Source organism: Oryx dammah, unplaced genomic scaffold, assembly GCF_014754425.2.
Source record: "Oryx dammah isolate SB20612 unplaced genomic scaffold, SCBI_Odam_1.1 HiC_scaffold_1, whole genome shotgun sequence".
Classification (NCBI taxonomy): Eukaryota; Metazoa; Chordata; class Mammalia; order Artiodactyla; family Bovidae; genus Oryx; species Oryx dammah.
Window position 1 is genome coordinate 58,779,586 of NW_024070185.1, and position 15,004 is coordinate 58,794,589.

The 15,004-nt window shown below is 42.5% G+C and overlaps 1 protein-coding gene across 2 annotated transcripts in view; it reads left to right on the top strand.

Annotated features, from left to right (window-relative positions):
• The window catches only part of RUSC2 (RUN and SH3 domain containing 2), a 61,189-nt gene that overhangs the window by 16,556 nt on the left and 29,629 nt on the right, over positions 1 to 15,004 (top strand). The window contains exon 1 of one of the 2 annotated variants that reach the window (XM_040261687.1): positions 9,872 to 10,456. The exons of the other annotated variant lie outside the window; for it this stretch is intronic. The gene's annotated coding sequence lies outside the window, so the exon portion shown is untranslated. Of the gene's footprint in view, positions 1 to 9,871; positions 10,457 to 15,004 lie in introns of those variants that run through there. 2 annotated transcript variants of the gene reach the window in all.

The following is a 15,004-nucleotide window of genomic DNA, read 5'->3' on the forward strand; positions in this document are numbered from 1 at the left end:
TTAATACTCTGCACTTTATTTTCAAAGCATTTCTCACATTTCATAATTGTATTTTTATTTATATGATTGTTTGCATTCCTCTACTAGATTGTAAGCTTCCTGAGGGCGGGGATAATATCTGTTTTGTTTAGCACTGTATTCCTAGCAATAGTCTCTATTCCTAGCCAGTAGGAATCTTTGCCCAAAGATTGAATAATAATCCTCGGAAGAGGTATTTCAGGAGGGCCTAGAAGTAGAGCACTGATTTTAGGAATTAAAAGAGAGGATAGATTAGAGACGCTTTTCTACAGCAGAAGCTATGGGACTTGGATAGGGTCTCCTGGGGTACATATTTGGAAATAATTAGACCTTTTAAAGAGAATCTTGTCAGCCCATGAATTTATGTAGAGGACTCGCCTTCACTGTCTTCTGCTAACAGGTAATTCAGGTAGTCATGTACCTGTATTCACTGGGTGGGAAAATCTTGATTCATAGATAAATTGCATATTCACTCTGGCTTTCTCTGTATATTATCTTGTGATGTTTCCTGGGATTGAGTCACTTTCCAGCTTCTAGGGGACAAAGAATAGAACCATGAGGGTTAAAGACTTTGAGGTGATAAGCCTGTTGAAAGGCACTGGATATACAGTGACAGGATTCTCTGCTGTGAATTGGTAAATTGAACAGAGTAGTGCAGCCTCAGAAGGCAATGGGAAGGATTTAGATTCGAGGAAAGAAGACATTCCTGATTCAGATTCATTATAATTACTTACTGAGCCTTCAGTTCAGTCAGTTCAGTCACTCAGTCATGTCCGACTCTTTGCGACCCCATGAACCGCAGCACGCCAGGCCTCCCTGTCCATCACCAACTCCCGGAGTCCACCCAAACCCATGTCCATTGAGTCGGTGATGCCATCCAGCCATCTCATCCTCTGTCGTCCCCTTCTCCTCCTGCCCCCAATCTTTCCCAGCATCAGGGTCTTTTCAAATAAGTCAGCTCTTCACATAAGGTGGCCAAAGTATTGGAGTTTCAGCTTCAACATCAGTCCTTCCAGTGAACACCCAGGGCTGATCTACTTTAGGATGGATTGGTTGGATTTCCTTGCAGTCCAAGGGACTCTCAAGAGTCTTCTCCAATACCATAATTCAAAAGCATCAATTTTTTGGCACTCAGCTTTCTTCATTGTCCAACTCTCACATCCATACATGACCACTGGAAAAACCATAGCCTTGACTAGTTGGACCTTTGTTGACAAAGTAATGTCTCTGCTTTTTAATATTCTGTCTAGGTTGAACACAACTTTCCTTCCAAGGAGTTAGCGTCTTTTAATTTCATGGCTGCAGTCACCATCTGCAGTGATTTTGGAGCCCAGAAAAATAAAGTCAGCCACTGTTTCCACTGTTTCCCCATCTATTTGCCATGAAGTGATGGGACCGGATGCCATGATCTGTTTTCCAAATGTTGAGCTTTAAGCCAACTTTTTCACTCTCCTCTTTCACTGTCATCAAGAGGCTCTTTAGTTCTTCTTCACTTTCTGCCATAAGGGTGGTGTCATCTGAGCTAAATGCCAATCACTGTTCCACATGTTTTCTATATCTTTTAACTTCCTCCAGCACCCTGTAAGAGGAGGTATTATTAGCCCCATGTACAGGTGAAGAAAGTGAGGGGAGTCAAATAATTTGCCTTTAGACTTTTTGATGATGGCCATTCTGACGTGCACTCACCTTCTCCTGCAAGAACACCAAAATCACAACTAGCTGCCAAACAGCCATCAACAGGAGAATGCTGGATCCCACCAGAATTAGTCCTTAGGAGCAGAGTTATATACCAGCCGTTTCTTAGCTCCATTCCAAGTGGCACAGTGGTAAAGAATCTGCCTGCCAATTCAGGAGACACAAGATACATGGGTTCGATCCCTGGGTTTGGAAGATCCCCTGGAGGAGTAAATGGCAACCAGTCCAGTATTCTTGCCTGGAAAATTCCATGGACAGAAGAGCCTGGCAGGCTACAGTCCATGGGGTCACAAAGAGTTGGACATGACTAAGCATGTGCACAAGGTCAAGGTCTGTGTTGACCAGAAAGAAACAAAAGTGCTTGGCCTAAAGCTGGAGAGAGCAAATCAGAGTTCAGTTTCTTTATTATAAATGAACAGCAGTTTCTTAGTTGAAGTGAGTTCTTATGCCTTAAACAAAGTGTTTGATGTAAATATGGGCTGAACTCCTGCAGAATAAATGGGAATAAAAATGGGGCTCAACTGAGAGCAAGTTATTGATAGATTCCAGTGACTACTTGGGAGAGGGCAATAGCAACCCACTCCAGCATTCTTGCCTGGAGAATCCCATGGATGGAGGAGCCTGGTGGGTTGCCGTCTATGGGGTCGCACAGCGTCGGACACGACTGAAGCAACTTAGCAGCAGCAGCAGTGACTACTTGAAAGGCCAGGTTTTTGAACCAAAACACATAATTTTGGTTGCCAATTCAGTATAAACTGGTCCCTGATTTAATAAATATGCTAACTGCCTTCCGTGGACAGAGATGGCTTTAAGGATTAACTGTGTATCCTTTGAATATAGCACATTCCAAAGGCCTACTTCATAGTTTGTGTGGTCATAATTATTTAGTTGTTTGTTTAGTCTCCCCAGGTGAACTTATAAGCACTATATGAAAGCCAGCCCCTGATCTGCTTTGTTCACGTAGTCCAGCGCCTTGAAATTCATAGATGGTCGGTTAATGTTTATTGGCTCATTCATCTAATCCTTGGGCAAGACTGGCATCTGAGGTTCTCAGGGCCACAAACAAATTCTATACATCTGCCCAAAGCAGGGGAGGAAGGCCCCCCAGAGCCTTGTTGTGCTTCTGGGGTGAGCTTAGAATTAGACTCCCTAGGTTCTGCCTCCTTTGGGTGGAGCCTCAAAGACTTGATGCCACTGGTTTTAGCAGTGGAGCTCTGGTTTTAGTAGTGGGGCTCATCTTTGTTCTGAGATGTTAACTGTAAACAAATTGTGCTATTTCCTGTCCCCTGGGGAACTCAAAGGGGCCACAGTTGAGGGGCAGCGAGAGCACAAGAGTTACAGTGTTCTCTGCTGGAACCTCCCCATTGCTACCCAGAGATGGCTCCAATATAGGAGGCTAGCCAATCAGGAAATTCCAAACTCTTTTCCTGAACTCTAAACAGCTTGAGGAATCTCTCCAGCTGGAGCTGGAAAAGCTTCCAGGGAGGAGAGCCGAGTCTTATGTAACTTTTATGGACTGACCGATTTTAGGAAAAAAACCAACAGTTCCTCAGCTAGTGCTGGACTTTTTGAGGCACATCCCGCATTCTTTCCTAGAGTCTCAGCAGCTCACAGAACAGAGCTGAAGACTGGAGAGTTTCAACGGGAACGGATGCCAAGAGACAGAGAGGACATCTGTTGGGCATTCTGGCTGGAATGTGCTATTTTGGTTTTCATGCTGCAGCTCCCGCGAGCAGCGAAGGGAGTGCGGTGTTGGGGTGCAGGGAGAGGAGCCGTACCTGGGGAGACTCGCCCTGCACATTCCAGAGGCCAGCCACTGTACCAGCTTTGTCCTCTCAGCACCCCACATCCCACTAGGGAGGAGTAGAACTTAGTGTGTATAAATACGTCCACAATTGTAATGAACCAAATTCTGCTAGTTCAGTTCACTGAACATTTTAAACCATGTGCCAGACTCTAGGCTAGGTTCAGTTCAGTTCAGTCGCTCAGTTGTGTCCGACTCCCTACGACCCCGTGAATCACGGCACACCAGGCCTCCCTGTCCATCACCAACTCCCGGAGTTCACTCAAACTCACATCCATCAAGTCAGAGATGCCATCCAGGCTAGGTTAAATGACTGCAAAGATGAACAAGACTGTCTTTGTCCTTAACATGCAATCAAGGAGGAGAGAAAATGTATATAAACAGTTATAATATACTTCCTTGCCATATAGTCCTGTGTTTTTTATGTATTTCTTTTATTCTTAACTCTCTTATAAAGGTAACCATCAGTTTTATGTCTACTTGTGAACTTAGGGGCCTGCTAATTTATGATAAACAAAAATTCAAGAAAATCTGCCTTTTTCAGGTGTGACCGTTATATTTCTAAATTATACATGAAATAGGCAGGCACAACTTTCAAGAATATTCTTATATTAATTGTTCTTACTTCCATAATTTTCTCAAGCTGATATGAGGCATTTTAGAATTTTGAATGTAACTTGAATCTTTCAAAATAACAAATAGCTTTCTTACTGAATTAGGATTTGCCTTAGACAAGGATTTGCCTTAGACAAGGATTTACCTGTACCTTTTGCTTTTTCTCTCAAATGAAGTATTAGGCAAACATCTAGCCCAGCAGTAGCTTGGTAGATTATTATTGTTGTTGTTGTTTAGTCGCTAAGTTGTGTCTGACTCTTTGCCACCCCATGAACTGTAGCATGACAGGCTTCCCTGTCCTTCACTATCTCCCAGAGTTTGCTCAAACTCATGTCCATTGAGTTCATGATGCCATCCAACCATCTCATCCTCTGTCGCCCCCTTCTCCTCCTGCCCTCAATCTTTCCCAACACCAGGGTCCTTTCCCATGAGTCAGCTCTTCACATCAGGTGAGATAATAAATATCACAAAGATAATAAATAATGGCTACTGTCATTGTAAGTATTATTCTTTAGCTACAAGTCATCCCCTTCTAGTCTATGCTGTGTGGTAAGGTAGTGAAAGTGCAAGTCACTCAGTCGTGTCCAACTCTTTGCGACCCCATAGACTATACAGTCTGTGGAATTCTCTAGGCCAGAATACTGAAGTGGGTAGCCTGTCCCTTCTCCAGGGGATCTTCTTAACCCAGGGATCGAACCCCAGTTTTCCACACTGCAGGCAGATTCTTTACCAGCTGAACCACAAGGGAAACCCAAGAATACTGAATTGGGTAGCCTATCCCTTCTCCAACATAACTCTGGTAATTCCGGACTCTTTACACATTGTCCTTAGGTTGCTTTTATAGTAGTTTAAGCCCTGTTTACAAAGCTATTTTAACTATTAGTAATAGAGCCTAGATTTACAGTTCTATGTCTTTGCTCAAAATAAGCTCACCTCTCTCCTCATGCCTTTCATCCTTATTTACTATATCCAAACTCATCTGACTATTGATAGTTCCCTTGCTATCTACAACCATACCACATATAGAAATGGGAGGGATAGGTAAGAGAGAAGGCTTGAGACCCAGGTCAGTTCAAGTGTGGGTTTGGAACCTGGGGAGCAGGAGAAGAAGAAAGGAAAAAGGCCTGGTAGAGGCATGGGATAGTGTTATTAACTAGAAACAGAAAGATAGGGGCTGTGTATGGCTCAGTCCTCACTCCAGAATGGTAATGCAGTAAGCTAAATTCCACAGATGTTTTTGAAGCACTTTATATGAAGGGAATTAGCCAGTCTGTCAGCTCCAATACAAATAAACTCAGAATTCTTCCTTCACATTCCTCAGTGGCTCCTTACGGGGGAGCTGCCTCTGAAATATATGCAACAACCATGTGGGAAGAGGAAAGAGGATCCCTAGGCAGGCCCAGCAGAGTCAGAATTTTGAGAACCAGACTTTGAATAGAGAGGCCTTTAAAGTCCAGAATAGAAATCAGCAAATTATGGTCCATGCCAGAATAACTTTATATGGTTTTTACATTTACACTAAGAATGGTTTTTACATTTTTAAAGAATTGTTTTTTAAAAAAGGAAGAAGGGAGTATATGGCAGAACTTTACAGCCACAAAGCCTAAGTAGTAACTGTCTGGCCCTTTACAGACAGTGTTTGCTGAAAGGAGGGTTTCCTGAAAGCTCACCGGAAGCTGGAGGATACAGGAAAATCTGTTTTGAACTCTAGGGTAGGCACTTGCAGAGAAAAAGGGTATCAGCATCAATGACAGATTTCTATTTCTACTTTCCAAAAGTGCTGGGGACCTGGCAAACTAATGATTGCTGGGCCAGAAAGAGTGAAGCCTTGTATTGGGTTTAGAATACACTATTGCCTTTGTTCTAAGGGAGCAGCAGAATATATCCTTTCATTGACACTGCTTTATCAGGCCTTTAGATGGAGCAAGTGGGTGAGTAGAGGCATTTCTTTCTGTTTGCATTTTTCTACTTTCTCTATTACACATTAGTGGAAATTAATAGCTTGTATCTAGGTAAGCAGATTCCTGACTGTTTCAACTGTTCTTCAAGCCAGTGGTGGGGATTATATCCCTGAAAGAAAAGAACTGTACCTCCAAGTACGAGCCAGGTTCACTTCCCAACATGGCCACTGTGACCTAGAAGAAGAAAAATATGCAAGACCAGGCCTCTCTATTATATGCATGAGTGACAGTCATAGTTTTAAAATGCTTTGGTCCAAAGAATTTATAGCATTTATATTTCTTGCTACTTATTTTTTATTGAAGTATAATTGATTTACAATGATTTAATTTCTGCTCTTCAACAAAGTGATTCAATTTATATACATATGTGTTTACATACAGTATGCTGTGCTGTGCTGTGCTTAGTCACTCAGTTGTGTTCAACTCTTTGCAACCCCATGGGCCTGCCAGGCTCCTCTGTCCGTGGGGATTATCCAGGCAAGAATACTGGAGTGGGTTGTCATGCCCTCCTTCAGGGAATCTCCCCAACCCTGGGATCGAACTCAGGTCTCCTGCACTGGAGGTGGATTCTTTACTATCTGAACCACCAGGGAAGCGTAAGAATACTGAAATGGGTAGCCTATCCCTTCTCCAGGGGATCTTCCTGACTCAGGAATTGAAGCAGAGTCTCCCGCATTACAGGCAGATTCTTTACTAGCTGAGCTACCAGGGAAGCCCATATATATGTATATTCTTTTTTAAATACTTTTCCATTATGGGTTATCATAGGATATCAAGTATAGTTCTTTGTGCTATACAGGAGGACCTTGTTTATGCAGTCTATATATAAAAGCTTACATCTACTAACCCCGAACTTCTACTCCATTCCTCCTCCCCTCACCCCCTTGGCAACCACCAATCTGTTCTCTACACGTGTGATTCTGTTTCTGTTCATAGGTAGGTTTGTGTGTGTCATATTTTAGATTCCCCATATACGTGATATCATATGATATTTGCCTTTCTCTTTCTGACTTACTTTACTTATATGATAATCTCAAGTTGTATTCTTACTACTTATTATTTGATTGTTCAAATATTTTCTTGCCATCTCACCAGAAGGTGGATACAATTAGCTTCTTCTCCAAATGGTAAACCTAGAACTTGGAGAGGACAGGTACCCTGCCCCAAGATGACCCAGCAAGTCAGAGAAAAAGCCAAGAATGAAAGCAGTGTTCCTATCTGGGCATCCTGCCACTATCCTAGGCATGAGTAGCTTCCAGATGGAGCTGAGATCAAACCGCATATCTTGAGTCATCAAATCTGGTTGATTCTGAGGCTGCATTGTTGTTCTGATGACCAGGTAGATGAGCCTTGAATGGCAGGAGAAAAAATGTACTGAACGGGTGGTTCACCCACCTACCTTCCTACTCCTCAAGATGTTGCTATGTTGTGTCTCTGACGATGGCTATGAGTCAGCCTTAGGCAGGAAGATGATGGAGTCACTGTTACTGTGTGCTTGGCTGCTGCTTTCTTTGCATTTCAGCATTCCTACCTGGTGCGTGGTACATTTTTGTCATTCCACAGCAGTCTGCTGTGCACATGACCCTTCAGTAGCCCAGACCCATCTATTTACATCAGCTGTCCAGCTGCCAGCCTCCTCACCTCCCTGTCTGCCAGATGGGACTAGACGAAATCTGTGTTAGGACTGCCTTTCGGGGATGTGACTGGGATATCCACAGAGTCCCAGGTTCTGTGTTCAAAGTATAAGGTCCCTGGAACTCCACCTCTATGCCTTGGGGGAGAAGGAGGCTTTGGCAAAAGATTTTTCTAGGCACTGACTCCTGGCCGGATGAGAGCTGGTTTCTTGGTATTTCTATCCTATTGTGTCATTTCTAGGAAAGAAGCTCTAGCCAAATGATTTTTAAAGGGATTTGATATACCTGCTGAAAATGCTGTGCAAATCAAATAACGACCAGCCTAACCATTCTTTCTTTGAAATATCGTATAAAACCTTCCCAGGTGGGGTTTTTCATTTTTTGCACAAGGTCAGCACTCACAGCGCTAATCTGGGACTTGTGACTGATGAGGTGGAGCTTCTGCTTAGTTAAGTAACAGTCTTTCCTTAATTTTATTCAGATCATTTCAGTGCAACCAGTGTGTGTGTGTGTGCGCACGCACGCGCGTGCATGCACACATATACCCACCCTTCCAAAACAATGAAAATAACATATTAGGTCCCTTGTCCAGGGCCTTCCTGACTCAGGAGGATGCTGTGAACAACAGCTCTCAATTGAGGTCCACCTGGTACCAGAGATTTGGGACCAGACAGCTGGACCTATGACAGCTCTGTTTGTTCCTTTTCCCCTTCCCTGTCCCTGTTAGTACTAAACTGTTTTCAACAAGGCTCATTTCCTCCAGAATGCAACTCAGCATCCTGGAGAAGACTGAGGCTGCTCTTGTAGCAGGAAGCTGCCCTAGATTTGGGCAGTAACCAGTAGAACTTGATACTGACGCCAGAGTGTAAAAATAAACACCTCCTACAGTGCTGTCTTAATCCATTGGCATCAGAGTTGCTATTATTAACCCATAGGCCTCACAGGCAGCTGTGATGGGCAGACAACAGCCTGGCCGGACCTATCCTGCCAACTTGGGATCAGACTGTTTCTTTCCTACATCTACTGGAATCTGATCTGGGGCCCCTGGAGAAGCACCATCAGTCTGGGAACATGCCCCACAACAGGTAACACTAGAGATGGATTAGTATCTTTGGTTTGGGAGAGCCTTAGGTTCCTAGGGCCGGCCGGTGAGTCTAGAGTGTAATGGGCACAGGCTTACTATTTCAGTCCTAGTGCAGGGGAGGGAAAAAAAAAAATGACTCTTTTCAGTTCCTTTGGCTCTTTTGAAGAGGTTTTGTCCTGCCAGTTCCCTAGATCTGGAGCCTTTCGGTTTTCTGGGAAATTGGGAAAGGAAAGAGAGAGGTAAGGACTCCACTGGTCCTCTGACAAAGCTCTAATAACAATAGTAACCATGCCTGTCCGCTCACCTTGTGTCAGGTTCTTACCTGTAATATCTTACTTAATTCTCCCTCAAGCCCTTGAGGGAAAATATCATGACAGTTTTGCAAATGAGGAAGCTGAAGTTTAGTGAAGTTGAGTAACTTCCTGAAGCCCACAGCTGGGAGGAAGAGTGTCCGATTTGAATCCAAACCTGTCAGTGCCAAAATCCATGCTCTGAATCATTACAGAACCTAGGCTCCTGAATATTCTGGGCCCAGGCAAGATTCTTGCCACCTGCTTTAAACGGTTTTAAAGTAAATGTCATTATAAACAGTGCTGCAATGAACATTGGGGTACATGTGTCTCTTTCAATTCTGGTTTCCTCTGTGTGTATGCCCAACAGTGGGATTGCTGGGTCATAAGGCATTTCTATTTGCAATTTGATTCATGTCAATCTATGCCAAAACCAATACAGAATTGTAAAGTAAAAATTAAAAATAAATAAATAAATTTAATTAAAAAAAATAAAAAATAAAGTAAATGTCAGTTTGCTCTCACTTTAGTCTTATAACCAAAGCAAATACAGCATTGGGTATGCAGGAATGGTCTTCACTGCTGCCTGCTTTTACCAAGCATCGGGAGCTGGACTTGGAGACTGTCATTTCAAGTCTATTGGAAAGTAAGTCACATCTGGGAAAAGGCTTTTGACTTGACTGAGGTGTCTCAGGGACTGTGACCCCTCTGCTGAGACTGGGGTGAGACTGGAACAGTTTCCTGGGAAGCAAGGCTTTGATGGTTTCTAGCAGTCCTGCTGAGGGTGAAGTGTGCTTGAATGAAAATATTTCCTTGAAGGGCAGCTAGGCGTCTCTCTCCTCTTTCTCCTGCCTCCCCCACCCTGGCTGCACAACTGGCTTGTGGTAATTCAATCTAGATTCTTCTCATAGCCTACTTCACTGTGCATATGTGGCCTTTTATTTACAGCTTTCGAGAGTTTGATTGGATAGCAGCTTACCCGCCCCGCACGACTCAGTCCACTGCCTTGGGGGAGGGGAAGCAGAAAACATTCTGGCTTTGCTTCCTAGAGGCTAGAAGCCAAAAGGAGCAGCCAAAGGAAGAGCAAAGAGTCGACCACACTGAACAGTGGAGCAGCATAGGGCCTTTTTGTCCCAGCTAACTTGCTTCTGCAAATATACACTTGAGAGCTATCCTCCAAGTAGAGCGGCCCACGCTGGACCTTTGAACACTCACCCCTGGTTCACTGTCTCTGTCCTGATGGTTTCCTGCTCCTTGCTGCTCTCCTGCACCAAGTGTTAGGAGGCTCTGTCTCTGTCTGTTTATCCACTGCTGCATCCTCCACCCCCTCCATCTGAAGAACTCAACCTGTCAAGGTAGGAATTGACTCCTAATTCTCTGTAGTCCTCCCCTCTCTCCCTGACCTACATCCTCAAAAGAGGTAGATTTACTGCAAGTTCTCAGTCCTTAGAGACTTCTAACTGTGGCAGTTAGAAGCCAGGCACTTGGAAGTATAGGGGTGTGTGTGTGTTTCTGTGTGTGTCTTTCTCTGTGTGTGTATATCCATATATTTATGTTGAGAGGGAAGACATTTATTAGCACACTGCATAGGGACCTTCCCTTGGGCCCAAGGTTTTAATTTAGCTTAGTTTATAATTAGAGTTGAAAGGTACCTTAAGAAGTTATCTGATTTAGCCTCCTGCCTCCAAACAGGTGCTAAGAGTTGAGCTAAGAAGGGAATCAAATGATTGATCTAATGGAGAAGGGCATGCACTTGCTGGCTGGATTACTGGAAGAGAATATTTTTCTAGGTGTAATCCCATTTGAGCAGAAGGAGAAACTGGAACAAAGCTGAGTTGATTATCATGGTATGTCTATGGAATAAAGGAGAGACCCTTTACAGCTCCATGAGGATCAGTGGCTTCTAGATTATTCTTTTCTTGGGTATAATTCCTAGTGCTGCACTTTCCTCATAACTGAGCTTGAGATGTAAAAGGCTTGGAACTTGTTGGGGGTTTCACCCCAACATATTCTGTCTGTGATTTTTGGTTCCACTAAAGGTGCCTACATATTTCCAGATCATAAGGGAGGAGATAGACTTTTGGCCACCTGATGCAAAGAGCCAACTCATTGGAGAAGACCCTAATGCTGGGAATGATTGAAGACAAAAGGAAAAGAGGGCTGCAGAGGATGAGATAGCTAGATAGCAACACTAACTCAATGGACATAAACAAATTTCGGGAGGTAGTGAAGGACAGGGAAGCCTGGCATCCTGCAGTCCATGAAGTCACAAAGAGTCAGACATGACTTAGCAACTGAACAATAATAAGACTTTGGGGAAAGGAGATAAACCCACACCAGGTAGTCCTAGGAAAGAGCCCATTCTGTTGTACTTCAGAGTCAGGCCTCTTCTAGAGTCTATTTGATTTTGGGGGGGGTAGACTTTTAGCTGAACCTTTCTGTAACATATTTGAGAAGCCAAACACAAAGCAAGTTCTGTGCTTCGAAAGAAGACTGTACATTAGGGAGGCCTGATAAGGAAGCAGCTGGGTATGTCTGGGACAGCCTTTCAGGCTAGGCCTCTTCCAGCACACACCCAGCACACTGGCTGGCCTCACTTGGTGTCCAAAATAACTTAATGCCAGTTCAGAACAGTGGCCTCCTCAGCTCAGAGCAGCTACACACAACCTGGAGGAAAGACAGACGTGCTCCTGGGCATTGGCTGCTATTCCATTTGTGGAATCGGACTCCTGATGTCACAGTCTGGTGCTCTCAGGCAGCTAACAGCCTATTTATCCTCTCCTTGCAACTCAGCCCAGAGACTGCAGGCATCACTATTACCACCAATTCTTAAATCTCCAAATTCAGCATCTCTCACTTCTCAGTGAGAAGTACTTGTCTTAGAGGAAATTCAGTGTCCATCAAATCTCATGGCCTATAAAGACATAGACCCTTAGTAGGCATAGGGGTAATTATACAAACTGATTTTTCTGAATTCACTTAGAAAGTTATTTTCTGTACTGTGAAGTAAGTCTGCTGCTGATGCAGTTAATTGACATCATTTTCCAAGCATATATGATTTGAGAGTCATGAAATAAAAAAGATGATTTCTCTCAGTTTTTGTTTCACTCTCCATTTCCCCGATCCCAGCCAACCATGCTCAGTCTTGCCTTTGCCCAGAGATTTTCAGAATTTTTTCATCTGAGCCCTAGGGTCCCCTGGAAGTGCCTTTGGGGGGCCCCTCTGAAGTGGAGAGCGGGAGTTGGAGTGTATGGGGCTTTAGGCCCTCCCTGCTTCAACCAGAGTTGTTCTGTGTATTGGGGCTGAAAAAGTTTGAAACCACTGCTCTGACCCTTATTCTTACATCCTGAAACATCTTTCTTGCTTCCCTAGCCCTCCACAGAGGCATGTTGGCAATGATTTTAACAAAATTATGAGCCCCTCAAGTTGAGCTCTTACCCATAAACATCCAGCGCAGTGCTTGGTACACAGCAGAAGTGTGTGCAGTGGATACTTATGACTTATTTGATTGATTGATTGACTCTTGAGATGATATTAATTCATGACCTTGGGATGCTTCTCCCTCAGAGAAAAGAGTATATGGTAAATCGTGGTTTATTTTTATTCAGTATGATTTGGGCACTTCTGACCTTTCCTATTGGAAGCACTCATGCAGTCTGAGGCAAAAACATGGCCAAAAGGAGTTACCTAACATAGATGGGTTTCTGGTGTAGAGGATACCTGACTAGGTCAACACAGGCAAGTACTCCTTGCTAACGTCCAGAGAAAAGTGTCCTGAGGTGAAAGGTAAGCAGAGCGATTGGGAAAGGCTAGGGACAGAAATGTATTCGGATCACATTGTCTTATCTGTTTTTCAGTACTGCTTTCACTGAAAGTTACCTGCCTGATAGTTTCCAAAACTACTCGATGTCTTAATTATGGGAAATACAGATCTTTTTATTTGCTGAATTATACTTAAAACACTGTCCAAAACTGTTTATCTATAGCTTCCAGTATATATCTACCTATCTTTTGGAGGGGAGAAGGAGGGCTTTATTTTGTTTTAGAACAATTCACATTTTATAAAAGTTATAAACATATGTACATACATATATATGTGTGTGTATATGTGTGTATATATATATATAGTTTTTAAAAAGACAAATAGTGAAAAAAAAAGAACATTAGTGGGACAACTGGCAAAATCCTCACAATCTGCAACTTCAGATAATAATACTGTACTTGTTCATTTCCTTGTTTTGGCAAATGCACCATGACTATATAAGATGGTAACATTAGGGGGTGCTGGTTGAAAAGACATAGGGATACACTCCTAACTATCTTTGTTACTTTTCTAAAAATTATTCCAAAAATAAATAGTTAATTTGAGGACTTCCCTGGTGGTCCAATGGTTAAGAATCTACCTTCCAATGCAGGAGATGCAAGCGTGATTCCTGACCAAGAAAATAAGGTTCCACATGCTGTGGGCCAACTAAGCCCACATGCCACAACTAAGACCTGATGCAGCTAAATAATTTTAAAAAAAAATTTTTAATGATTAAGTTTAAAAAGTTTGTACACAACAATAAAAATCTTCACACAAAAAAAGCCAAATAGTGCCAAATCTGAGATAATGACCATCAAAATCAATAATACCCAGCAAGAGATTATGACCCACTGAATGTTTTTTAAAAAGCCAAGAATCTATACAGATACCAAAAAAAAAATAAATAGGAAGGAAACAGGAAATCTTTCTCATATTGGAATGCCAGCTAGTAAATGTAGGAGGAATAATAGAAAGTCATCATTTTTCAACCATCACAGTAAACAACTATTAATAATTCAGGTAAAATCTTCAATGGATGCTGGTATTTTTAAAGAGTAGCAACAATGCATTACATTTCTGTAAAATGTTTATAATTTATAGAGTGTTTTCACATAGTGTTTTGAATAGGCTACCATTTAGATCTACAGCAAGATGTTTATCTCCCCTGAGCCTCCATATCCATTTTTTTACCTGGCAACTCCCTATAATAGCCTGGTCCAGGCATAAGAATGCTCAGCAGCCAATGATTATATTCAGATATGTTTTATTTTCACCTCCCCTGGATCTTTCTAATAATCTCTTACTAACTGCTTATCTGTGAGAATTTATCCTTTTTTTTAAAGCATTTTACCCATAGCTGATTTGTGTTCCGTCTCAGATGTTCTTAATATTTGAAGTTCTTGCAGTTTAAATCTATTATTTGTTGTTTTCTGTTATTCATTCATAGTATCTTGTTTCCATGTATATTTGTGATCTTTGATGCAAATTAATTTTTGCATACTCCTTAATTTTGAGAATCCTGTCAACTTAAGTTGGAGATATTTTTCTCCAAAAGTTTGGAGGAACCATCAACCCTGGATCACATGAGCTTGCTTCAAGGGTCTCAGCCTAACTTGGGTTTAGCTATCCCTTGCCTTTCTAGTGGTCCAAGACTTGCCATTCTGACCACAGTAGAAATGCTTGTGCAAACCACATAAAATCTGTCGACATACAAGATGTGACCACCAGGCTCTCACTTTGCAGCCTTCACTCTAGGATCATGACTGTGGAAATAAACGGTAGTGAAGTACTGACTGAAGACATGGCTGCTCGGTCATCCTTTCCATCCTTAGTATGAAAATGGAAAGAAATGAGCCGTTAAGAGAGATCTTGGCCTTGAAGATTTATTTACTAAGCACTTTGCTAAGGCTTAACTTTTTGGTTTTCATCTTCCTTCCTTCCTTGCCTCTTATCAATCAAATATGCTATTCTCTTGCAAACAAGAAATGTCAGTGAGGGTGTGCAGAAAAGGGAACCCTCTTACACTGTTGATGGGAATGTATATTGATACAGCCACTATGGAGAACAGTTTGAAAGTTCCTTAAAAAACTAAAAATAG